Genomic DNA, 26654 nt, shown 5'->3' with positions numbered 1-26654 from the left:
TCTTCCCCGTCTTTCACGCCAAGGTCCTCATTCACACCAGTGCTCTCTCCAAAACATTCTGCATGTCATGAGAAACTTCCTGTAATGTGTTGCTAATGTTTGTAGTGGGCTCCTCCCACTTATCCACCATCTCAATTATATGCATGGAAACCATCTCCACTGCCTACACCTGAGGTCTATGTTCCTGAATTATTGCTGCTTTGAAGACTGCACCTCTGAGATCTGAGTCTTTAGGTTCCTCAGCCAATGGCAGTCATTTCTCCACCCTATATGGAGAAACGGAACCCTCTTCCATGCTTGGGTCTTTATTCTGACTAGTTTTTCGTGCTTCTCCCAGTGAAAACTCTTCTGACTCATTCTTCCTCTCAAGTAGATTTATCTGAGTTGGCACTGGGGCAGGCAATATGCCATGATGCAGTTGGAGAGGATGGGGCAAGAGATGTGGATCTTGATAAGTTCAGCTGATCATCTGAGTGGCTGGCATCTTCCTCCAAGTCATCTAGGATTTCAAAAACACTGGAGCTTGTTCAGCTGTGTAAAGATTTGAATGATTCCTTGAAAAAATAATGGTTGAGTGCATGGCTACAGTGCATCCGATACTTTGGCAATCCACATAAAAGTGAAATTACCTGTACTCCCTCTTGCCCTGCATTTACCAAGCTGATCTTGACCACTTTCCTCCTCCTTTCCCATCTCCTACAGCCTCTCCTGTGTGTCTTCTACAAATGACAAAGCTTCCTCCCCTTCTCCAGTAGCAGTGTTTTGGCACTGGCTCTGTGCTATGTTTTACTTTGCAATGAGAGAATGCAAGGTTAAAGGAATGTGACTGTCAAGGTTGCTTCTTACCCATATGTTTACATACAAACCCTTGTTATCAGACTTGGAGGTACAGGCTGCCTTTGAACAACTCCAGAATAGCAAAACCCACTGTGGTGGGCAATGTGAGTTCTCGCAGTGTTGTGGAGTTAATGTGGTGCATTATTGTTTCTGGGGTTCCCTGTGAACAGGTTAATTTTACCTGGATGAATGAGACCGAGATGGCATGAGAGGTGCGTCATACGTCTCTCATTCCTACATGATGTGCATGGAGGACAATGCCTTCCCTTACCTTAGCCAACCTTGTGAGATCATTAAACCTCGTCCTGCACTGTGTGGCTGTTCGTGCAGTGGTGGAGGTTGCACTCACTGCTTCTGCCAATATCTCCATAAGTTGTGAACCACCCTTGTAAGGGGCTTCCTGTTATCAGACCCCAGGAGACATTTTCTTCTGGTCCTTATTTCTGCTAATAGAAGCATCAGTAAATCTCGCTGTCCTTCCTGCTGCTAATCCCACCCCTCCCTGCAATGCTGCTCCTTCCTCACTCATTGCTACACTGTCCTGCTGCCACTTTAATCAGCTCCAGTGTTTTAAATGCTGTAGCACCACTGAATCTCCCTCCCTCCCAGTAGTGATTTTCTATTGCCATCTCAGCCCACATAATAATGAGGGCCTGTCCAGGAAACTTCAGCGATTTAGTGGTGGTTAGGCTAACCTGCCATTGGGAGGAGAATGCAGCCCTTCATCTCATTGCAGCATTCCTGCAGCTGGTTTGACGTTAAGGACAAATACACCAGCTTAATGAATGTGTAGCTTGCAGACTGAGGGTGGTATTTATTTGAGAGAAACTGTTTTAAGCTTAGAAATATTACAACAAAAACAAAGGTAAGTTAAACCATAGATACAATAATCCATTTTATAACTGCAGCATTAGTGGATAAACACATAGCATGTTTGGAAGAGATTAATCTGTCTGTTATTTTAATAGAGGCATTAATCCATTTATTTTAATTGGCATTCCTCTATCCACTATTTTAACTGAGCGTTTAAAATAAGAGAAGTAATGCCTCCACTGAAATAGTGACCAGAGGAATGTCAGGGCTGAATTTACTCATCCGCTCTCCAGTCTCCTGCCGTAACTCAAGCAGAATGGCTTGGAGAAAAGCAGGGTCCCAACCTAAATGTAGATTTCTGACTTAGCCTTGTAAGCCATGAAGTCTCTGCCCACAGCTTGCAAAGCATGTGACGTGGATGGGAGCGGGGCCTTGGACAGGAACTCGCTACATTGGAAATTCTCACATCCCTGACACCTATGTGGTCCTACAAGATGGTATACGCAATGAGATGAGTCCATTAGAAGTGCAGATCCAGGCCAGAGAAGTGGCCTGGATCCTCAAAGATCATTTAAAAGTTCTTTTTATCAACAGCCCATTTTGTGAAGGGGCTGAAGGGGGCCTCAAATTGTGTCTCTCGGGAGAGCCAGGACAGACGCCCCGGTAGCCAGCAGTTGCTAGAGTTTTTGGCAACTTGGTGCAGACTGGCACCTTAGGTGTACCAATAATGGTATGGATAACCAGCAACCAAGTTAGGTGTCCTCTAACTGACCTCACATGGTTACTGCTAGAGTGCACTGATAGACATGATCCCAGCATAATTATAGGGATCATGTCACATTTATTTAGGCCCCATCATATGAAAGTGTTAAACATTCATCCACTAATTTTGCCAATGCTACTTTCCAGCTTTAGATTTTTTTTTTGTGGAATAATAAATGTGCCCATCTAAACCATTTTTTGCTCCGTTGCATAACGCCTTGAAAAGAGCTGGAAGAATATCTGGTTAAAAATGAGACTGGAGGTTAAATATAGAGACAGATAATCAAACACTTTATGGATCACAATGGTTCTTGTACTGTTGGGACTATGGAAGTGTCAGCTGTGAAATACAACTGGATGAACAAAGTAGGTTGTAATTTTAGATTGCGATCCTTGGGCATTCTTTTGGGATTGTCATTAATTTTACAGCCAAATTAATGCCAAGCAAAAATTGCAGTTTGCACAGTAAAGTTAGTTTGCTAGTTTAACAATATAGGTTTAACATAATGGCAAATGCTTATAGCTGGTGAGTTGAAAGCACTAATTAAGTCCCAGTGGTATCAGGTTTTAATAGTATCACAGTAAAAGCAATGTGCTAAAGGGAGACAAGTGGCTCTGACTCCTGTTGCAGGAACCATTGTATTACCTTAGGAGGAGAAGGAGGATTGGATAATGCACCCAATGAGGAAGAAAGAAGGCAGGAAAGGAATATATCCCAGGAAAGAATACACAAGCCCATGGATCAACTTCCTAGGTTTAACTGAGGATCAATGTATCAGAAGCTTACACTTACTAGCAAGGTGATGTTGGAACTGTGCCAAAGTACCCCCCTGATTTGGAGAAGTCCTTAATGACCCCAATTGTGGGTGGAAAAGATTCAGTCCATTAGCTGCATAAATGAACGTTACAATATTATTGGTTAAGTAGCTGGTTAGTTGCTTGAGAAGCATTGAAATATCACTAATGAAATTGGATTCACACAAATTGCATATTGCAAAATCATATGTTCCCACAATTTCATTCATGGGTTGTAAATTACAATGAAAGATGAGTTATTAACCAGTCTTTCAACAAAAGAAGAAAATGCATCCATAATAGGGCGAATTATATATGGACAGTGAAAGTCACAGACCTTATGAGAAGATCACTCTCTCCAGTCCCATATTTTCTTATGTTATTAGCTTTAAATGGTAAGAGTTTTTCTCCTCCTCTCATGCCAGATTTTTATGAGTTTCTTAGTAATATTCAGGTGGTTTAGGAATAAGGAAATTGGAAAATTACATTAGATCCATGGATTGATATCTCATTTTGATGTTGTGGTAATGTGCACTCTATACCACGAGAAGTGGTGGGAAAGTTGTACCATGCATGGAGAATTGCCACAGTAGATAGAGATTTTAGTTTTGATTTAGTTGTATGAGTATTTAAAATCTATTTCCATATTCACATGATCTTTATTTCTAATTCATTAGAAACAACCAGATCAATGTGGGAAACAGTGAACAATACAAGAGCTGATAATGCAATCATTCATAAACTTGCAGAATGGGTGTGTAATTAGCAAATTAACTTCAATATAGATAAGTGCGAGACAATACATTTTGGTAGGAAGAATAAAGAGGCCACATACTCTTTAGAAAATAAGGCCGCGATTTCGCCTTCTGAGGTGGGTCTGGTGAGGCCATGGTTGGTGGAGGGATGCAACCCCACTGCTGGCTCCATCCTACTCTGTGAAAATAATTTTATGCTGATTGGGCTTGTTAAGCCCGCCCAGCGCATTTCCCAGCCAATTGAAGGAAACGGGCCTGATGACGTCACTTGATGACGCATCATCAGCCAGTTTCCTTAAAGGGACCATGCGCAAATTGTTTTTGACAGTTGTGCTGTCAGTGTTCTACAGCATTGAGGTGCTGTAAACACTGCCAAGCACTGCACAGAAGTGCACGGCTGCACCCAGGCTCTCCCATGACTCCCTCCATATGCTTATGGAGGGAGGCACAGCACGCAGGGAGGTTCTCTTCCTTTCCAATGGGCGGATGAGACCTCCCCAGGAGACCAACGCAGCCTGGTTGCACATTGCACAGGAGAACACAAGCAAGGATGTCATCAGGAGGACCAGGCTGCAGTGGCGCAAACCTTTCAAGATTGCAGTAACTATGTAAACTCAGAACAGAAGGATCAGGACCACTGCTGCATGGGCACTGAGTACACCTGACTTACATTATGCTGACCTCAGTGTTATAAAGTGAAGTCATCTCATTTATATACAGTTTTGGTGCTGCTGGTGCACAGTGCATGGACCATGGGGGAAAGAGCGCAGGAGTTAGGATCAGGATATCTGACATTATTAGCTATTAAAGGGCTGCTGGTGATTCTTAATGGGGAACTAGCTCAACAGTAGAAAATGACAGATGGAAGGCACAGAAGCAGAGCAGCACCAATCCCAAACATTGCTTTGAGGAGCTTCTGTAAGAGGTAGTACAACATTTTTTTAATTAGAGTACATGAGGCACCTTTCAGTCAAGGGTACCACCTAAGCACTTTGGATGAAGGTTACAGTTAATGTTGTCTCACCTATGCCTTGAACCTGGCAGCAGGTGAGGAAGAAATGTTCAATCCTTATACAAGGTTGCCATGTTAAGTAGGCTCACACTTTAACAGTGTTGCCTTACCATGCCTGAAAATCTTAGTGCAGCATAGCAGAGGGACAACAAATAGCATCCTATCAACTGTTCATCTACACATCCAAATGCACAGTCATGTCCATATGTCCATATTTTACCCGGGCGTTCTGCATTGCTGCTACCACATTGCATTTTCCCTGTGGCCCACTGAGAATTATTAACAAATGTGGAGAGCACTCTTCTTCTGTTCTGATTATTTTATGTGAGTCATCTTTCACTTCTCTTCAGAGTCAGTTGACTGCCACCTTGAAAATGTTTGTATGGAGGATGAAGAGTAGTATTACTTTTATGGGACAGGTTTGGGCCTAGTACCTTTTCTGGACTAAGTCATGTATGACTATATACAGGTACATTATTTCTATTGCATGCAATAAGTAAAGAAACATAATTATTGTTACTTCAACTCTTTGCAGGCAATACAAGGACATAAAACAGCAAAATAGATCATACTCACAGCAGTACTGGGAGAGGGTATTTTCACTCCACATTATTACCCATGTGATAAACTTCAAATCATATTACCTGACCTCCCAAATACCACAGAGAGCCATGTTATTAAATAAATTAATCCACCACTTAGAAGCTGCCATATATGAGGAAAGAAACTTTAAAAATGGGGCTTTTCAAGATTAAATGCTTCATGTTGTTTCTTGGTCTCTCTTTTTGAAACATTTTTCTCTACCCTGAACTTACTTGCTTGTCATTATTATGCATTAATCGTGTGTGCTTTATTTTTGCAGTATTGTGTAAGTCATTATGCCATTATATTCCCCAAAGGCAGATAGGGGATTACAAAATTAGATAACTTCAGGCCAAATAACTCCCACATTATGTTGCGAGACAGTGAATATCTTACTAGCTGGATTATTCATGCCATGACACTAGCAGTGACCTCGCTGACAGAACGCAACTCCCCATCCTCATCACTTATGCAATGTTAAACAAAAAAAACAAGTACTCCATGGCTGCTAATGCACAGAGTGACTGTGCACTAGTAAAAACAAGCGAACATGGTGAGGTGAATCTTGAGTCGGGGGAAGCACTGAAAAGACATTGAGAAGCATAGTCAGATAGAGGAAATTGTGTAATTTTCATTCCTAATTGCTATATTGAAAAACACACGTTTTATTTAATTTTTTTATTGATTCCATTGAGGGCAAGTTTTACCTTGGGTGGGGATGTTCCTAATTTGCATGGGACCAGCAGGCACACCTGACACTATAGGGGATCCCCAACCTCTAAACCTGCCCCCTACGGCATAATTGGCCTTAAAAGGGGTGGGCTGAGGCCCCACCCCCTGCAAGGCCAATGGGAAATCCTAATTCAGGTTTTGATCCAGCATCTCTGGGTCCCAGCCTTGTTCTGAGCAGTTCTGCCCAACTCCTGCCAGATTTATAAGCAAATTTGGCCCTAAAACTTTTTTAAAAACACAGGAATATTTTGATACAAATCTAATGAGGGATTGGGGGAGGCCTGTACTGAAGTGCAAGAACAACTTTTAATGTTAGAAATTGCTGTCTGCAATATTAGTGTTATTAACATCATGTGTAATGTGTTAACTCGATATTCCTCTGTCCATTGTATTGATAGATGTGTTATATCCTTAGCTATCTATCCCTATAATCACTAATTCCAGTCCTAGAAAGATACTTGCCCAGCTTCTTTTTAAACAAACTCACCCTCAACTGCTTTTTTTCTGGGAGTCAGTTCCATATTATATATCTATAAATATTATGAAAGTTTCTTCGAACCTCAATACAGTCTCTTGAGGCTTGTTAATATTAAAACTGTGCCCCTAGTTTTATTCTCACAATCCATTTCAAGTAGCTTGCTTATATTTACATCACCTATTCCTCTCAGCAGTTTAGGAAGGCTGGTGGGTATGGTGTGTGCTGTAACCTTTGCACTGAGTGCTGATATCAACTACATCATAATGAAGACCATATTCATCGAAAATATTGTTGCAGATGCAGTACTAGTTCTCATAGCTGTTTTGAACAATTCCACATACTTTGTTTTATTTTGAACTGTTGACCTCTATTTTGCACTTCATTATGCTTTTGTTAACCATCTGTCTGTCAAGCCAAGATTGTTTAGCCCTAATATTTTTTATTCATCCTATAAATGATTTTCTTTGCATCTTGTAAAATATTTTCAGGATATAAGTCATCTTTAAACATGCATAATCGCTGACTGTATTAACAGTGACTGAAACCAAAATGGAGAGCACATCATTTTTCTTTAGCTTTTCAAGGTCATGAGTATTTTATTAATTTCAGAAGTTCCTGTTTAGCATTTTCCTTCTTTGGTCCTGATTATTGTCTTCTGACCACCTGTTTGTGTCCAGAATCCAGGTGATGGTGGTTAGAAAATCAAATGGAATTTGGTTCCACTCACCTCTGTCTAATTTTGGGGCTATCAAATTTTCCGATAGAAGAGAACATTGAAGCAAATTGAGCTCCTGTGTGAAATATGTGGGAGCCTCATGAATATACATAATCAACCCAGAGTGACCTAATTACAATGACAAAGCCCTTTACCAACCTTTGTAATGGCATTTCTCGGTCAGCCTACAAACCATGGGCAATTGAAATGGCAGTTTAATGCCATGTTTAAAGGACCTGGCAAAGGATTCCAAATATTGACTAAAGTGCCAGTTGCCTGCTGCCAGTGCTGTTGGTGAGCGGATGAATCCACTTTGGCAAATCTCTCTTGTGCTATCCACTGGCTTCTCCTTTAACAAGAATTCCAAAAAATAGGTAGTGTGTAAGATGTGTGATATGGGGAGATGAAGGTTGCAATAATGGCGAGTTTGTGAGTGTGAGGAGAAGGAGGTGGAGTAAAATGTTGTGCAGTGATTGTAGGAGAGTGATGAGAAGTAGGTGAGGGGAGTATTGTGAATAGTGAAGCTGGAGATGGTGGAGGTGTGAGCAGTGAGAAAGAGAACTGAGATACAACTCTGGTGAGGTTATTGAACAGTTTTCTACGTTGCAGCCATGCTCTGGGAATTAAGATTCTGGCGATAACCTCTTCTACAACCTCTTCCCACTGGTGACGGAGGTATTGCCTGGATGGTTTTCTGCCCACCCTTCCCCATGGGGGACCAGGATCTCCCTCTTCCTGTCCACCACCTGGATCAGGGTCTCCAATGTAACATCGGTGCAGGTATTGCAGCCATTTGTTTCTTCAGATGCTTTCCCTTCTGTTTGCAGCCACTGCATCTCCCCTTTAAGTGATGCTGACTGCCTTTAAGTGGCATCAGTGAAGCCTGATTTCCCACCCCTCAAACAGGTGCATAGACAATGAATAGTGCGGGTAGCGCTGGCTGCACATCTGACTCATTAAAATGTGCTGGCAGTACCAATTTCATGTGGTCCTGGGTGCCCGCTTTCGAATTTACAGGACAATTTTCCAGGTTAATAGATTCTAACATTTTCAAAAGAGTCCATAGGATAAAGGGATATATTTTAATATGCTTCATTTAACCTTCTCCTCCTAATTACTTGGACCTCTATTACATAACTTGTGCTTAAGATTAAGTCCCCATACAATTTCAATAGAATTTTAATGAGTGACTTTTATGCAATTAGTGAAGCAATTCTAATATGTTGCAGTAAAAGGCAAATATCTATGAAAAAGTAGGTAGGAAAAAGAGCTCTCGAATTGTAAAGAATTATTAATTCATTACTTGTGCAGTTAACTTCAATGTTAACTTCAATTTAGCCCCAAGCAAAATGTATTCCGAATGGACTGTAGACTAAAGCACTGTGGACTGAACTTTTAATTGAAAAGTAGACATGAGTAACCAAAATAACAAAAACCATTTGATAGGAATGTGACTATGGTGCATTAACCCTCCTGGACCTCTGTGCAGCCTTGGCCACAGTTGGCCACACCATCTTCCTCCAATAGCAATCCCCCATTGTCCAGTTCATTATGATAGCCCTCACCTGCTTCCACTCCAGTCATAGCGAGAGCATCGCTTGCAATGGCTTCTCTTTTTACCCATGCATTGTAACTTCCACAGCCCCCCAAGGATCCATCCTTGGCCCCATCCTCTTCCTCATGTACATGCTGTCCCTTGCTGACATCATCCATAGAAATGGAATCAGCTTCCACATATACGTTGATAACACCAAGCTCTATCCCTCCATCACCACTTTTAAACACTCTCCTCTCTATGTGCTATCAGTTTGTTTGTCTGGGTGTATTAATTTTTTTCAGCTAAATATTGGGAATATGGATGTTATTGTCTTCATGACACCCCCCTTCACTTCGTCCCCCCACCACAACCCCGGCGCACACTCCAAACCATTCAGCAACCTCCTCAGTTGCTGTCTCAGACTCAACCAGATTGTTCATAAACTTTATATCCTATTTGACCCCTTGTTCGGCTTCCAACACCAGATCCTCTTCATCACAAAGACCGCCTGCTTAACCTCCATAACATCACCAACCTTTGCTCCTACCTCAGCCCATCCATTGTTGAAACCTTTGTACATACCTTTGTCATCTTCAGACTCAATTACTCCTTGCCAGCCTCCCGTCCTCCACCCACCATAAACCCAAGCTTGTGTAAACCTCTGCTTCTCATATCTTGCATCAAATCCTGCTCCCCCAATACCCCATCCTTGCTGACCTACATTGACTCAGGATTCAAGGAAAATGTTCCAACTGTATCTAATGCCTGTATAAATGGCATACCCACTGCAGATGCCACTGTGTTGCCATGTGGTCAACAGTAACAACAACAATTTGCATTTATATAGTGCCTTTAATGTAGAAAAATGTCTCAAGGTATAAGGAAAAAACGGACAATGACAGACTACAGTTCCGAGAGGTTCCACCATGCCTCAGTCTTGTCGATGATGGCAACACATACCCAAGTTCTGGATTCGTGTTTAACCAACTTGATCGAGTTTTTTGCTGAGGTAACAGAGAGGGTTGATGAGGGCAATGCAGTTGATGTGGTGTACATGGATTTCCAAAAAGCGTTTGACAAAGTGCCACATAATAGGCTTGCCAGCAAAGTTGAAGCCCATGGAATAAAAGGGACAGTGGCAGCATGAATACGAAATTGGCTAAGTGACAGGAAACAGAGAGTAGCGGTGAACAGTTGTTTTTCGGACTGGAGCAAGGTATACAGTGGTGTTCCCCAGGGGTCGGTACTGGTACCACTGCTTTTCTTGATATATATTATTGACTAGGATGTGGGTGTACAGGGCACAATTTCAAAATTTGCAGATGACACAAAACTTGGAAGTATAGTGAACAATGAGGATAGTGATAGACTTCAAGAGGACACAGACAGGCTGGTGAAATGGGCAGACAGGTCGCAGATGAAATGTAACGCAGAAAAGTGCGAAGTGATACATTTTGGTAGGAAGAATGAGGAGAGGCAATATAAACTAAAGGGTACAATCCTAAAGGGAGTGCATGAACAGAGAGACCTAGGGGTATATGTGCCCAAATCATTGAAGGTGACAGGGCAGATTGAGAAAGCAGTTAAAAAAATTAAGGGGATCCTGGGCTTCTTGAATAGAGGTATAGAGTACAAAAGCATGGAAATTATGATGAACCTGTACAAAATACTGGTTCGGCCTCAACTGGAGTATTGTGTCCAATTCTGGGCACTGCACTTTAGGAAGGATGTGAAGGCCTTAGAGAGGGTGCAGAAAAGGTTTACAAGAATGATTCCAGGGATGAAGGACTTCAGTTACGTGGATAGACTGCAGAAGCTGGGATTGTTCTCCTTAGAGCAGAGAAGATTGAGAGGAGATTTGATAGAGGTGTTCAAAAATCATGAGGGGTCTGGACAGATAAATAGAGAGAAACTGTTCCCATTGGCAGAAGGATCGAGAACCAGAGGACACAGATTTAAGGTGATTGGCCAAAGAACCAAAGGCGACATGAGGAAAAACGTTTTTACTCAGCGAGTGGTTAGGATCTGGAATGCCTGAAAGGGTGGTGGAGACAGACTCAATCACGGCTTTCAAAAGGGAATTGGATAAGTACCTGAAAGAAAAAAATTGCAGGGTTACGGGGAAAGGGCGGGGGAGTGGGACTAGCTGAGGTGCTCTTGCAGAGAGCTGGCACGGGCTCGACGGGCCAAATAGCCTTCTTCTGTGCTGTAACCATTTTATGATTCTATGATTCCCCTGCACTACACAGTCTACCTTCCTCCTTCAAGTGAAAGGTCTCCTCAATGTGGTCCTCCTGCTGTATCAACCTCCCTTTCAAAGCAGACTCACCAATGACCCTATCCACATAGTAGGGAAAATATGCCTGCTGGACCTCAGCCTTACACTAGCTGGCCCCTCATCCGCCACCATAACTCTTGTCTCTCCATGCCCAGTGCCCTGTCCTCACCTTCCTCCTCACCTTCACTATGACATTTCAAATTAGGTATATTTGTTCTGGTGACTGATTCAAAGCAGATCCAGCAAGGCACCTTGGATGGTAATGGTTGATAACATGGTGAGCACTGCTCTTCAGTTGTGGCTGTATAGAAATAAAGTTATTTTTGTTTCGTTAAGGTAGAAGATGGTATTTTATGAGTAAATAAGCACACTTATTAAACGGGTACTGTCTTGACATTATTTTATATCCTTGGTGACAATCACATTGTGCGGACAAGCTCATGTAACATATTGGCCTAGATTTTCAGTGTGCCGTGAGGCGGGCTTTTAGGTGGGCGGGGGTCCCGACACCATCCCGCCCAAAACCCGCCTCCACTTATATTTCAGAGGAGGCGGGTACCCACCCCGCACTGGGACCCGCTGACCCAAGGCGGGAAGGGATTAGTGCCAATTAATTGCCTGTTAACAGGTAGTAAACAGGCAGTTTTTAGTCTAATCCCTATTTTGAGGGGTGTCGGTGGGATTCCCGATGGCTCCAAATCACGCCAGGTTAGAGCAGGCGGGCCGTCGGGTTGAAGGACTTGGAGGGGTCACGATGTCGGTGATCAGGTGAGTGATGGGTGCATGAGTGCAAAGGTAAGTGTGTTTGGTTTGTCTAAAGTATGTAAAGAAATTTAAATTACCTGTACTTACCTTAACAGCCTTTCTTCCTTTAGGCGTCGGGAGTCCATCACTCAGCCGGCACTGAAAGCTGAATGGCTGCGATCTGTCAAAAGTGACAGCCTTCAGCTTTCAGTGCCGGTGAGATTTCTAACTGAGTCTGTGTAGAAGGACTCAGGTTAGAAGTCAGACTGTCAGTGTTTGACAGCTTCAAACAGCTGTGAAACACTGATATTTCATCTGTCAAGACCTCTTGACAGATGAAATTTCAGTCTGTGATGTCATCTGTTGCTGGGTGGCCCTTAATTGGCCTGCTGAGCCCACTGGGCGGGCTCAACAAGGTCAATCAAGGGAAAATCGCGTGGATTGGCCGGACGTCGATGTAGGCGAGACTAAAACCCAAAAGTTGCAGTCCCGCCTCCTTCCCGACAGCTTAATGAAAATCAACCCCATTGTGTAAATCATGGGCTACCTAAATAATATAGTATATAGCACAAGTTCAACACTTCTGCTGCCACAATTTTCCAGTGAGCCACCTGCTATGTGCAAGGCCAACCGAGGGCACAGGATCTTGGAAACTTACATCCGTTTGCTCTGCTATTATGGGATGTGATTTGCTCAAACCTGTTATTTTCACTTCCTATTGCTTTTAAACACATTCTTCTTAACACTTCTCTGTGTCAGGACAGATTTTTTGCACATTTTTACAACTTTTCTGCTACCTAGAATTATCGAATGATACAGCACGGAAGGAGGCCATTCGGCCCATCGGTAGAGCTTTGGTAGAGCTATCCAATTAATCCCACGCTCCTGCTCTTTCCCCATAGTCCTGTAAGTTTTATTCCTTCAAGTATTTATCCAATTTCCCTTTGAAAGTTACTATTGAATCTGCTTCCAACACCCTTTCAGGCAGTGCATTCCAGATCACAACTCAGTGTAAAAAAAATTCCCTCATGTCGCCTCTGGTTCTTTTGCCAATCACCTTAAATCTGTGTCCTTTGGTTACCGACCCTTCTGCCACTGGAAACAGGAAACAGTTTCTCCTTATTTACTCTATCAAAACCATTCATGATTTTGAACACCTCTATCAAATCTCCTCTTATCCTTCTCTGCGCTGAGAACAACCCCAGCCCTGACAGTAATATTACTTTACAGTAATATTTACACCTTGTCTTTGTGCTCTTCCTTAAGTCATGTAACTTTTTCTAATTTCTAGCCATGTCCTTCTCACTGTTGATGTAACATTCAACATCTTGGTGATGTAGTAGTTTGTCTTCTCCCTCCTCTGCATATTTAATGACAGTTCTCCCCCACCAAAAATGTCCTCGCAATGCTCTATTATAGAGTCCTCTAGGACTTGCAATTTCTAGATAATAAACCAAGATTTGCTTTCTTGTCACCAAGACCTTTTCTTTAGCACAATTGCACACTCTACAACTAGACTAACAAAATTCTGACAATTATACCATTTATTGGCTCATTAGCTGCTCGTGAAGGATTAAAAGATCATTACCACCAATCATGATTGGCTACGTCCTGATTAGCTGCTTTTTTATTGCTATCATTAACAAAATTGCATTCTCAGGAATGGCACATTTCAAAAATACCACTTCAGAGGACAGTTAAGAGTCAACCATGTTGGTGTGGGACTGGAGTCACATATCGGCCAGACTGGGCAAGGACGGCAGGTTTTCTTCCCTAAAGAGAATTATTGAAACAGTTGGGTTTTTACAACAATCTGACAGCTTCATTGTCCCTTTTACTGATACCAGCTATTTACCAAAAAATTTAAAAGAAAAAATTAATTCAAATTATCAACCAGCCATGGCAGGATTTGAATTCATATTCCTTAGATTATTAGTCCAGGCCTTTGGATTACTAGTCCAGTAGCATAACCTTTCTGCTACTATACCCGTAATAGGCAAGCACAGCACCCAGAGAGCAGCACTCCTTCTGCCACAGCAGGCAGACCACATTTTCAGCTCCATGCTGTCTCCTATCTTCATGTGGCCACATCCTTTTCAGTTTGAGAAATGCAGGGGCACAAGATATCCTGGCCCCTCCATCGGTGCACTTCCTGCACCTGGTCCCATTTGTTAGAGATAGTAGAAGAGCGATAGGCTATCTCAGCTGTGACCAGCAGGTGAAAAAGACATTTTCTGGTCTCTCAAAGTTTTCCTAGGCAAGTGTGCTCACACGTTGCTTAATTTGACAATGTTTCCTTTCAGTGCATCTTGACAGAACTTCACAGTGAGCCTTGTACAGTTCCCCAGCATTTACCTACTTTCCAAATACATAGAAAAATATCAAGAGTTAAAAACCCTCAAAATATAACAACTAAAACTAGCTGAAGGAATTGATCACCTGTCAGATGGGATATTAATTTTTCAAAATTACAGAGAAAGCAAAGAACAAATACTAAATTTTTTGATACCGGTGCAATTTATTCCTGAATCATTTGAATTGGTTGTTATGCTGAGCCAGAGTAAAGTGTGTTGTTTGCACCCAAAGACACTTCAACCCAATGTAAATGTTGTCACGGTTAAATGAGCAGAAGGCAAAATGATGGGCGAAAAATTATCTGAAAGCAAAAGCAAGGAACATGTATGATTTAGGTCACAATTGTAATTATGAATAGCCTCAGTTACAGATTTGGACATGTAGAAAGAGCGCACTAATGGTGGGAGTGCAACATTGCTAGTAGATTCAATATAAAGGGATACAGACAACTAAAGCAGATTGTCAGAATATGGGACAAAAAATTTTATACTTAAATTTTTTTTAAGAATATTCAAAGCCACTTCAACCCATGTGCAATCTTTGCCAAGACTGAAGGGGGAGAAGGCAAAGAAGTGACAGGCAACAATAAATTGAAAAGAAATCTATACGAGTCTGCTGGCAAGTAAAAATGTAACCCAGCATTGATCCCCTGTATCATCACTGCTGAAACAGAAGTGGTGCTGCATGAGGTGGTTGTGGGGAATATGATTCACATGGCTACTTCACAGTGCCCTCCCCGTAGGTCAGCATTGGAGCCTGACTGCAAGGGCTGGAGGCAGGTTCATGCTGCAGGTTACTGTCACTGTCTGTGCCAGATCTATGCTACATGGTAGCTGCAGGTGTCACTGTAGCAGATGGTACAGCTCTGTATCTGACTTTCCGACAATTGGGCCCTGTGAAGACTGTTCCCCATCATCAGTGCCAGTAGGTTTCCAGAGCCTGAAGAAAAAAGTTAACGGCATCTTGGTGGGTATGGCCAATCAGGTAGACTGGCTGTTGATCATCATGGCACGTCTTTCAAGCTGTGCTGCTATGCAAGGGCTCCTTTAGAAGAAACATCAAACATTAGGGTTGGTTATAAATAATTTGTTGCACACCTTTATACATGTCTCTCACAGGAGACTTTCTTGTCTACTAAAAAGCCACTTACTATGATGAAGGCGTTTTCAAACTGGTGAGGGCAAAGATTTTCTTTTATCCTTCATTTTATACCATTCAACAACTATGTTTTTGATGCTAATATTTCTGTGATGTGTGCACATTTCACAGATGATGGTGGCACCGACAGTCCAGGCTAGTGTCTGGAACATTCAAATCAGAGAAGAATACAGTTCCAGCCTAAGGTACCAATTAGTTGTTTCCACAAAGCCAAAGCTAATAAACAGATTAGATCCACTGGCTAGGTACAACATGCATTTTTCTTTTTGATTTCTGTAGCTCTTTATTTACAACACCAAGTGACAGATGGTTCTATTTTCATAGTTATGTCAGAAAAGGAACGCATCAACCTATAGCTTAAAGCAGATGCAATGTGATGATTCTAGATGCAATTGCTAATCAAATATAGGTAATTCTGTTAAACAAAAGGTATTTTCTTTTGTTTTCTTATGCTCTGCTTGCAAGGTCAATACAGTCGATTCAAGTCACCCCTGGCAAGTTGCCAATGTCTATCACTTGTCAGCAGCAAGGTGATATTCCAAAACCAAACAATTCTTAGTGTGTCAGAAAAATAAAAGAAGCACCCTACATCATTTTGATCCATCGCTGTAATAAATGAAAACATTCAGCCAATTCACCAGAGATTACATTCTCTAAATTTAGCAGCAAAAGCAAAGATTTAGAAACTTGTCTGAAATATAATCTATCTAATACAACAAGCATTGATTGTGGATTCGTTTGTTAGTGGCTGCGAACAGATTCTTTTTGATATTTTTTAGCTACTGGCAGATTCTAGGTGGCATTGTTCATGGTGAGTCAGAGGATATGATATTTTGTAACAGGTATATTATGAGGCACATCATCAGGGGGGTCACTGATTTACAGTGAATCATTAAGTCAAATCCCATGTTTATAACACTAGCTGATTTCCCGTGATATTGCACATGGACGATTGATTGTCGCATGACCCCTGTCGATTGGGCAGGCGGTGGGCAGAGTGGGCCCACCAGGCCCAATGAACTTCCGCAGAGGCACGAAGGATTTTCATGGTCAGGCCTCATTAAAATATCATCATCAACAACAACAACTTGTATTTATATAGCGCCTTTAACGTAGTAAAACTTTCCCAAGGCACTTCACAGGAGTGTTATAAGATTATTGACGAGTTGCTCAGTATTTGCAGTGCAAATGTGCGTCTCACTGGTCAGGGGCGGAGTAGGAATTTCTCCATGGAACTCACCCAGCAGTGTTTCTTTAAAGGGATTTTACAGGTGGGGGGGTGGGGGGAGAGGCGCGGAGGGCCAGGCAGTGGTGGATATATTTTTGAGGAGTCAGGAGTATCATTATGACATTACAACGATGACCGCACTTCAAAAGTACTTCATTGGCTGTGAAGCGCTTGAGGCTGTGAAAGGCCCTGTAGAAATTGAAGTTCTTTCTCAGAATAGAAATATATATAAAAAAAGAGGTTGTAAACTGCATAAAAATAAATAAATGGAAATGAGGAGAAACAGATATGGAGGAGTAGATATAGGGCAGGAATTAAACAGAGTGAGAGCGGGGCCAGTGGCGGGAGCAGCGGTGAGAGTGGCAAGGATAAAAGGAGAGGCGACCTGAGGCCTGAGACTAGACTAGAGCGGGACCAGCGGCGAGAGCGGCAGGGATAAAAGGAGAGGAGACCTGAGGCCCGAGCCGAGACTAGAGTGAGAGCAGGACCAATGGCGAGAGTGGTGGTGAGAGTGGCAGGGATAAAAGGAGAGGCGACCAGAGGCCCGAGCTGAGACTAGAGCGAGAGCGGGACCAGTGGCGAGAGCGGCGGTGAGAGTGGCAGGGATAAAAGGAGAGGAGACCCGAGGCCCGAGACTAGAGTAAGAGCGGGACCAGCAGCGAGAGTGGCGGTGAGAGCGGCGACGAGAGTGGCGGTAAGAGTGGGGATAAAAGGAAAGACAGAGAGAGAGCGCAAAAAATCAAGGAGTGACATCACAGGACAGCAGGTAGGTGATTGGTTGGCGAGTATTACAACTTTTTTTTGTCTCTAAGCTAGAGCAGTGGTTTAAACTAAGAGCTGGGGAACAATAGCTAATACTTTATTAAATTTATAAATTAGCTAGATAAACAAATTAATTAATATAACTATAAATAATCATTTTATTAAAAATTTTAACTAATTAAGCGTATAAATAAAGTCTAGAGATGGCAGGGCAGGCTATGTATCAGGATTGTAGTATGTGGGAGTTTGAGGAGAGCGAGACTGTCCCGGATTCCCACATCTGCAGGAAATGTCTCTGCCTTCAGTCACTTCGGCTCAGAGTCATAGAGCTGGAGTGCGAGTTAGAAACATACTGAAAAATAAGGAAGAGGGAGCAATTTCTGGATAGTTTTATCCAGAATACAGTCACAGCCCAGAGGAAAGCACAGGTTCAGGAAAGGGAGGGAGAAACAAGGGAACTGGAGGACATCATGCGTTGTGAGTAACCAGAGATAGTAGGGATTACTGAGACATGGCTACAGAAAAATCATGACTGAGAATTGAATGTTGCAGGCTATAACATATTTAGAAAAGATAGAGAGGGAAAAAGGGGATGTGGAGTAGTTGTACTTAATAGGGATAACATAATGGCAGTAGAAAAAAGTGACGAAGCTCACAGCAAAACAGAAATAGAATCCATGTGCATAGAGATAAAAGATGATAAAGGATCAAACACACTAATAGGGGTAGTCTACAGACCACCTAATAGTGGAAGGGAGGCGGAGGAAGAAATATGCAAACAAATTAGGGAAATGAGTAAAAAACATAGAATAATAATCATGAGGGATTAACCAGATATTCATTGGACCGAAGAGGTAGGTAAAGGGGATAAGAGAATGGAGTTCCTACAATGTGAACAGGACTCCTTTCTAACCCAATATGTAAGAAGCCCAACAAGGGAGGATTTGCTATTGGATCTAGTAATGGAGAATGAACCAGAGCAGATAAGAGAAGTAAAAGTAGGGGAACATCTAGGCAATAGTGACCATAATATAATACACTTTAAGATAATAATTGAGAAGGACATAAGTATGCCAAAGACCAAGGTAATAGATTGCATAAAAGCTGATTTTGAGGGGCTCAGAATAGAACTTGGGAAAATAAAATGGACAACAATATTGGCAAACAATGATGTAGAACAGCAATGGGAAACAATATTCAACAGAGTCCAAGAAAAGTCTATATTCCACGAAAGAACAAGAACAAGCTAAACACTAATGAGACACCATGGATGAATAAAGCCATAAGGGAAAATTTGAGGGTAAAGAAAGAGGCATATATTAAGTACATGGACAGCAGGAGATAGCAAGATAAGGAAGAATATGAAGAGATTAGGGGGGCTAAATTCGGTTGATTTGTACCCTTTTAGGGCGCTAACGGGGCGCAAATCAACTAGCGCCTGGGCGTGGCACTGCTAACGCCTCCCGCGAAATTCAGCGGGAGGTTAGCAGCGGCACTAACCATTAGCATCCGCCAGGGTCAGGGGGGCCTACCTGCAGCCGGGGCAGCGCTAGTTAAAGGGGAGGTGGTAGGCAGCCATTTTTGTTGCTGGCCGCCTGCCAGTACCTGCCCCCATTGCTGTCCCCGGCCCCCGTGAAGCCCCCCCCACCCCCGCGGGGTGTCAGGCTTGTTTGCCGGCACTCCCGATCCCTGGTGGCCCAGCTGGGCACCGGGACGCACTGCGCCAGGCCCCTCCCCTTTAATAAAGGGAGGAAGGCCTGCAGTACCGCGGTGATGCAGCACGTAGCACCGTGATATTGGCTCAAAGTGCCCCAAGAGGGACCCGGGGTGCTTCCAGTAGTGCCCCATCTCCCAAAGGGGGTGCTACCCAATTTTTACCCCTAGGAGAGAAGTAAAAAAAACCATTTAGGAATGGACAGAATAATACCACAGGCAGCGATAGAGAGATTGCAGAAATATTAAATAATTACCTTGCTTCAGTATTTACCAGGGAGATAGAATAGGTGGACAAGACATCAGATGATGAAATTAGGAATGAGATAACTGCACTTAAAATAAAAAGAGGAGATATATTAAATAAACTAATCAAACTCAAAGAGGGTAAAACCCCTGGTCCGGACGGGTTACATCTGTGCATTTTAAAAGAATCTAGGGAGGAGATAGCAGAGGCATTACTACACCTATTGAATAATTTGTTAGAAAAAGGTGTAGTGCCAGAGGACTGGCGGATAGCTAAAGTAACATCTATCTTTAAGAAGGGGGATAGAACATGTCCAGGGAATTATAGACCAGTCAGCTTAACGTCGGTGGTAGGAAAAATAATGGAATTCCTAATAAAGGAGAAAATAGAAGAACATCTAGAAACCAAAAATATAATAATGAGTAGTCAGTCAGCATGGATTTCAAAAGGGAAAGTTTTGCTTGACCAACCTCACTGAGTTCTTTGAAGAGGTAACAGAGAGAGTAGACAAGGGTAATGCAGTAGCTGTAATTTATCTAGATTTTCAAAAGACCTTCGATAAGGTACCACGTAATAGACTAATGAATAAGGTCAGAGAATGTGGAGTCAGGGGACAAGTAGCAGAATGGATAGCTAGCTGGCTTCAAGAAGGTTGAGGTAAATTGTAGCTATTCAGAGTGGCAGAAGGTGGGAAGTGGTGTTCCACAAGGATCAGTGCTGGGACCACAGTTGTTCACAATTTATATTAATGATTTAGACTTTGGAATCTAAAACACAATTTCTAAATTTGCGGATGACATGAAATTGGGGGGGAATAGTCAATACTGAAGAAGACTGCAACAAATTACAGGAAGATATTAATAAACTTGCAGAATGGGCATTTAATTGGCAAATGAATTTCAACACAGATAAATGTGAGGTATTACTTTTTGGTAGGAAGAATAGGGAGGTCACTTATCACTTGGAGTGTGCGAGTCTGGGTGGGGTAGAGGAACAAAGGGATCTCGGATTACAAATACACTAATCACTAAAAGTAGCGACACAGGTTAGCAAGGCCATAAAAGCAAACCAGGCACTCGGGGTTATTTCTAAAGGGATAGAATTAAAAGTAGTGATGTTATGCTAAACTTGTATAGAGTACTGTGTATAATTCTAGTTGCCATATTATAAAAAGGATATAGAGGCACTGGAGAGGATGCAGAGAAGATTTACAAGGATGATGCCAGAAATGCGAGGGTACACCTATCAGGAAAGGATGAACAGGCTGGGTCTCTTTTCTCTTTAAAACAGAAGGCTGAGGGGTGACCTTATAGAGGTCTTTAAAATTATGAAAGGTTTTGATAGAGTAGATACAAAAAGAATGTTTCCACTTGTGGGGAAGAGCAAAACTAGAGGCCAGCAATATAAGATAGTCACCAAGAAATCCAATAGGGAATTCAGAAGAAACTTCTTTACCCAGAGAGTGGTGAGAATATGGAACTCGCTACCACAGGGAGTGGTTGAAGCGAATAGTATAGATGCATTTAAGGGGCGGTTAGATAAGCATGTGAGGGAGAAGGGAATAGAGGGTTATGCTGATTGATTTAGATGAGGAAAGACGGGAGGAGGCTCGAGTGGAGTATAAATGCCGGCATGGACTGGTTGGACCGAATGGCCTGTTTCTGTGCTGTATATCCTACGTAATGTAATCCTATGGAAAAGCAGAGAGAGTGAGCTGCAGAGGTAAGACTGGTGAAGCAGCAGAAAGTGGACTTTGGTCTTAGAGAATGAGATTCATTCAATTGAATTAATAAAAACAAAAGCCTTTGGTGGGTCAGCAATTAACAACCAATCATAGAATTTTACAGCACAGAAGAAGGCCTTTTGGCCCATCATAACCAATGTAAGTAATGGTAAGGTTAGAAAGCAATTCTAATTTTGAAAACATCTCTACTCATTACCCAGATATTATTCAGGCATAATAAAGCATGGCAAATGGATGGCACCAGGCAGTAGGTGTGGCAACGGGAAGACTTCAATATATTGCATAGACAGATAATAAATGTCACCTTTAAAAAAAATATATGATGTGACATATCAAAGATATTTTGAAAATATCTCATCTCCCTCATGATGATGCATTTATGGTATTAGTTTGCAAAACAGTTAAAAGGAATAGCCTACTTCTATGGCTATAGAGCTTCTGCCTTTGGTTATATTGTTGAATATTCACCTGTTTTGTTTCCGTTAATTTGTTTTTTGCTAACAGCACTTAATCTGAAACTACTTTTCTTGAGCAAATCAGATGGTATAAGGATTATGGGGGAAAAACTCAGTATCGCCCTGTTTGGGGTGCGATTATCGGCCGTGCGCAAAGTTTAGCGCCTGGCGCTAATTATCGCCTCCGACGGCAAACTTGGCTTTTATCGCCCTAGAGGTGATTGGAGCGCTAAATCAGGCGCTACACACCTCTCTTAAGGCGCAAAGGCCGAGGAGCGAGGCGCTAACTCAAAGCGCTGGCACAACGCAGGTGCTGTCAGTTAGCCATGGAACACAGACACACTGGCACCAGACAGTTCTTAAAGGGGAGGGTCGCTCTTGCTCTCCAGCCACACCCTACTCATTGGAGCCTTGAATCTCGGCCTGGAGAGACCTGTGCCTAAATCTTGCAGCCAAGGGCTATGGCGAGGGCCAGGGAGCGAGCACAGTGCTTCTGCGAGCGGGCCTTGGAGGCTCTGCTTGGCGCGGTGGAGTGCAGAAGATCAATACTGTACCCAGAGAGTGGCAGGAGCCCTTTGCCGCGCGATTACAGAAGAGTGTGGAGGGAGGTGGCACAGAGTGTCTCCTCCAGGAGCATGGTGCCCAGGACCGATATACAATGTAGAAAAAAGTTCAACGACCTCACTCAGGTTGTCAGGGTGAGTGGCTTTTTTTCAATATCTCTCCATCCCTTCATCTCAAACTCACTCTATGGCCAGAGGGTCTTAAAACCCCAATGCCCAACACACATCCAACACCTCATGAAACACACACGCACATTCCACACTTTGCATACAGTAAGGGCTATTCACCTGTGGGAGGCACATCAGGCAAGACCATGGCTGTATATTTACTCAGGCGACGTCCTTTTTCTTGCAGGCCAAGCCATCTCATAATAGGAGACAGCAGCAACGGATGGATGGAGGGCAGCCTCAGCTGCAACCACTCAGTGATCTTGAGGAGCACATCCACAGGATTGTGGCAAGCTGGGTGATCAGTCCTGTCGCCACTGGAGAGGCCGACCCCATTCTGGACAGCAATGATAAGGTCATCACCTTTTGGTCCTCTCTCCTTCCAGTTGTACCTCAGAACACCAGCCTTTGACACTTTCAACCCAACTTACTAAATCACTGCACTCATTCCTCCTTTACTGCCACCCTGTCCTCACGCTAAAGCCACTCTTGTACCTCCCTGCTTTCAGATGGTGATTCACCAGCTGAGGAGACGGGCCCTCAAGCTGCCAGTGGGAATGAAGCTGCAGGCAAGGAGGAAGATGAAGCCAGAACATCAGCGCCACCCTCTCCCAAGGAAGCCCATGCCCACACTGGGAACACGCCTTCTCTGGAGGGGAGCAGGGGGGAAGGGTCTGATGAGGGTGAAGCTCCAGGACCCAGCGGGCTGCAGCAATGCGATGGGGGTAGGGAAGCTCGGGGGCCTTCTCCCTGGGGGGAGAGAATTCCAGCGAGTCCTACTGCACTGGACGCAGTGGAGGAGCGGCTGACCACTGAAATGAACACCCAGGCGGTGGACATGCACACTGAGCTTATGGGTGCAGTGGAAAGGGTGCCAGAATGCATTGAATCACTGGCAAGGAGTGTGGAGCACTTCGCTGTAGTACAGGCAGATGCCGCGCAAATGTTTAGTGCTGCAATTCAGTCACTGGCTGCCGCGACCCCATCTCTGACTGCTCTCATGCAAACTCAGATTGAGGCCATGCGAGCACTGACTGCTGCCATCCTCGCTGGTTCAGACACATTTCCCCGGGGCTCTCACTGTGCCGCAGCAGGCCAGCAATCCGTGCTCCAGCAGATTGCTCCGGATGCTGAAGTGCTGCCCCGTGGGAGTGCCAGTGTGTCAGTCGAGCAGGGAGTTGCTGTCCTCTCTCAAGATGACAGCATTCCTGCTGCCACCACTGTCACTTCTCCACTGCACTTGCTACCGCCTGTAGGACAGACTGCTGCCGTCCATGCACAGTTGGTACAGTCTGCAACCGGGCCCTCCAGGCCCAGAGCTGGTCGAGGACGTCCTTCAAGGGCATCTGCAGTCTCAGGTTCTGACAATCAGCAGCCTTCCACCAGCCTTGCTGCAGCCACTGGGGTCCCATTACGGAGGAGCAGTAGGGTGGGAAGGGGGGAAGTGCACAAGGGAAAGAGATCATACTTGAAGGGAAAAAGTAGGAGGTGTGACAAAATGTTGGTCATTTTTTTATTAAAGGCCGAGGTTCGTGGTCAAACTTTTGTTTAGTGTTTTGGACATTATCTCCACGTTGTGAGAACCAGTTATGTTAATGACTGTTTTTTTGTGTTTCTTTCTATTAGTTTGTCATGAGGAAATGACACACACAGAGTTTGTAAAATAAATACGTTTTTGTATTCAAAATGTACATGTTTGGTCTTTGCAATCATTGCTGCCTTGGCCGGCTTAGGGTTTGCGGGTTGGTTTCATTCATGTTGTTCTCAATGGCAGAAGCCATTTCCTCAACAGGGGCCTAGAATCGGCTTGCTATCAGCCGTTGACGGACGGCCCTTCCTCCTCCTCCTCTGGTGGTGCTCCGAGGCCTGGTGGCATTGGCTGGGTCCTGAGGATTGCCAGGTTATGCAGCATGCAGCACACAACAACGAAGTGGGAGACTCGCTTAGGCGAGTACTGCAGGGCTCCTCCAGATTGGTTCAGACAGTGGAACCATTGCTTGAGCACGCCAATTGTGTGCTCAACGATGTTCCTGGTAGCTTGATGGCTCTCGTTGTACCGCAGCTCAGCAGGGGTGTTGGGCGTACGGAGCGGTGTCATCTGCCAGGTGCACAGTGGATATCCCTTGTCCCCGAGTATCAGCTCTCTGTGGTCACAGACCAACTGCACGTTTAAGGAATGGAACCCCTTTCGGTTGCGGAAATCCTCTGCATTCTCATGCAAAGCACACAAAGCCACATGCGTGCAGTCAATGGTGCCCTGCACCAAGGGGAAGCCCGCTATCCTCGCAATGCCCAAAGCGCGTTCATGCTGCTTGTCCGGGATCATGGGGAAAGAGTTGTACTCTCGTCTCCTTTTATAGAGGGCATTTGTGACCTGACGGATGCAGCAATGGACCGCGAACTGGGAGATATTGGCGATGTCCCCAGTAGCTGATTGAAATGAGCCGGTGGCATAAAAGTTGAGAGCCACTGTTATCTTCACTGCCACTGACAGAGACGTCCTGCTCCTCAGTTGAGGCTGCAGATCTGGCTGCAGCAGGTGGCAGAGCACAGTGACCACCTCCTTGCTGAAGCGCAGCCTTCGCAAACACTACTTCGCAGACATATTAATGTATGAGAATTATTCCCGGAATACCCTGGGAGGGTAAGGTCTCCTGTACAGAGCCCTGTTGGCCCTCCTCCGTCTGGCCATGATTGCCACTCTCTCTCTGCATCTCTGTGGCCTCCGAATCTGGCAGCGCAGGATGACGCCCCCAATTATTGCAGCCCCCACAGTCTCTTGGCAATCAAAGTAATGAAGGTCAAAAACCAAAGTACCTGCAAAGTTATGCTCAGTAGCCAAAACTACTTCAAACAGCGTTGACTCAATGCAGAAGTCTCTCTTTCTCTCTCTCAAAATCTCTCTCTCTCTCTCTCTCTCTCTCAGAACGAGTGGTGCAAAAATGTCTACCACACAAAAAGCCAGGAAGAGGCCCCCTTTAAATAGCACCCCCTGCCCACCCCAGCCCCACAGCGACTAGGAAGCGTTCCAGTCTACCTGTTGTTGCTTGCGCCAGGCGGAAAGGAGGGGGGCGCCACTCAATTTCCGTTCCGGGGCGCCCCAAGGGTGTTGCACGCTCGAATGACGTCAAGATCTGCGTGCGCAGGAAATCGGGGCGGTATTGTTTAGCGCCGCCGCAAAATGTCCGATCAATTTTGTGAGAGGCGCAGATATCGCCGCGCCCGGGCGCTAGTTGCTTTGCGCCCCATTAGTGCCCTCTTAAGGCACTAATGAGGCGCAAACCAACTGAATTTTTCCCTCATAACTTTTAAATCTTTACATGTTTAAAATAAAGCTAAATAAATAATCCTTGACAGATTTGCACAATAAAGTTGCCATTTTACAGCAGAATCACAGTGCTGAGTGTAAAGTCATGGACCAGAATTTACTGTCAAACTGTAGTGAGGCTAACAGCGCTCAACGTTTTTTATGCGCAAATGGCACAGCAACTTCTGGTGAGGGGTGGATGCGCAGTTAAATGAGAAAATCCAGAAGTTGCTGTCCGAGGTGCACCTCTCCGCCGTTAGCTTCGCGAAAGCGGCATCTCACTGTCCGCCTCGCCATTCAAATACATTGAATGGTGTGAAGTTCCTGTACTCGCACGGTAGATACAAACTAAACTCACTAAAGATAGTTACAGCTTGTCCATTTCAGTCTAAGTACCCTTGTAACGGCCTAAATCTTAATTACTGCCAAACAACCTCTCTGGTTACAAGTGTGGAGTCTCATTCCTTCAGCTTTTAATTGCTGTTGGAAATCTTTTTTTAAAAATTAGATTTTTCATTTACTTTTTCATTCTGTCACTTTTATCTCTCTTAATCCATTCTTTCATTCCCTCTCTTTATTTTGCTTTCTGTACCTGATTTGATATTGAATTCACTACTCTAACTTGCACTTCCTGGTCAGACTCTGCGCTGTTCATTTCACGATACTTCAATCTGATTGGCTAAGGAAATACATGGTTCCTTGCCTTGTTCACACAGGTCCCAGATGCTCTCTAGAAGGCACTGTGTTGTTTCGATCTCCCACTTACAGCAACTTCCAGTGCAAAGTCTCATGGAAATTAAATAGGCAAGAGCAAGTCTAATCATTCACTGGCTATGGTAAATTCTGGCCCATTCTCATTTTCTGACAAACTTCTACTGACTTGGACATATCTAATGTAATCCGTTTGATCTACA

The sequence above is a fragment of the Somniosus microcephalus genome, chromosome 17 (genome assembly GCF_052327205.1).
Source record: "Somniosus microcephalus isolate GS21.2 chromosome 17, FLI_Smic_1.0, whole genome shotgun sequence".
Lineage (NCBI taxonomy): Eukaryota > Metazoa > Chordata > Chondrichthyes > Squaliformes > Somniosidae > Somniosus > Somniosus microcephalus.
This window is presented reverse-complemented; position numbering follows the sequence as displayed.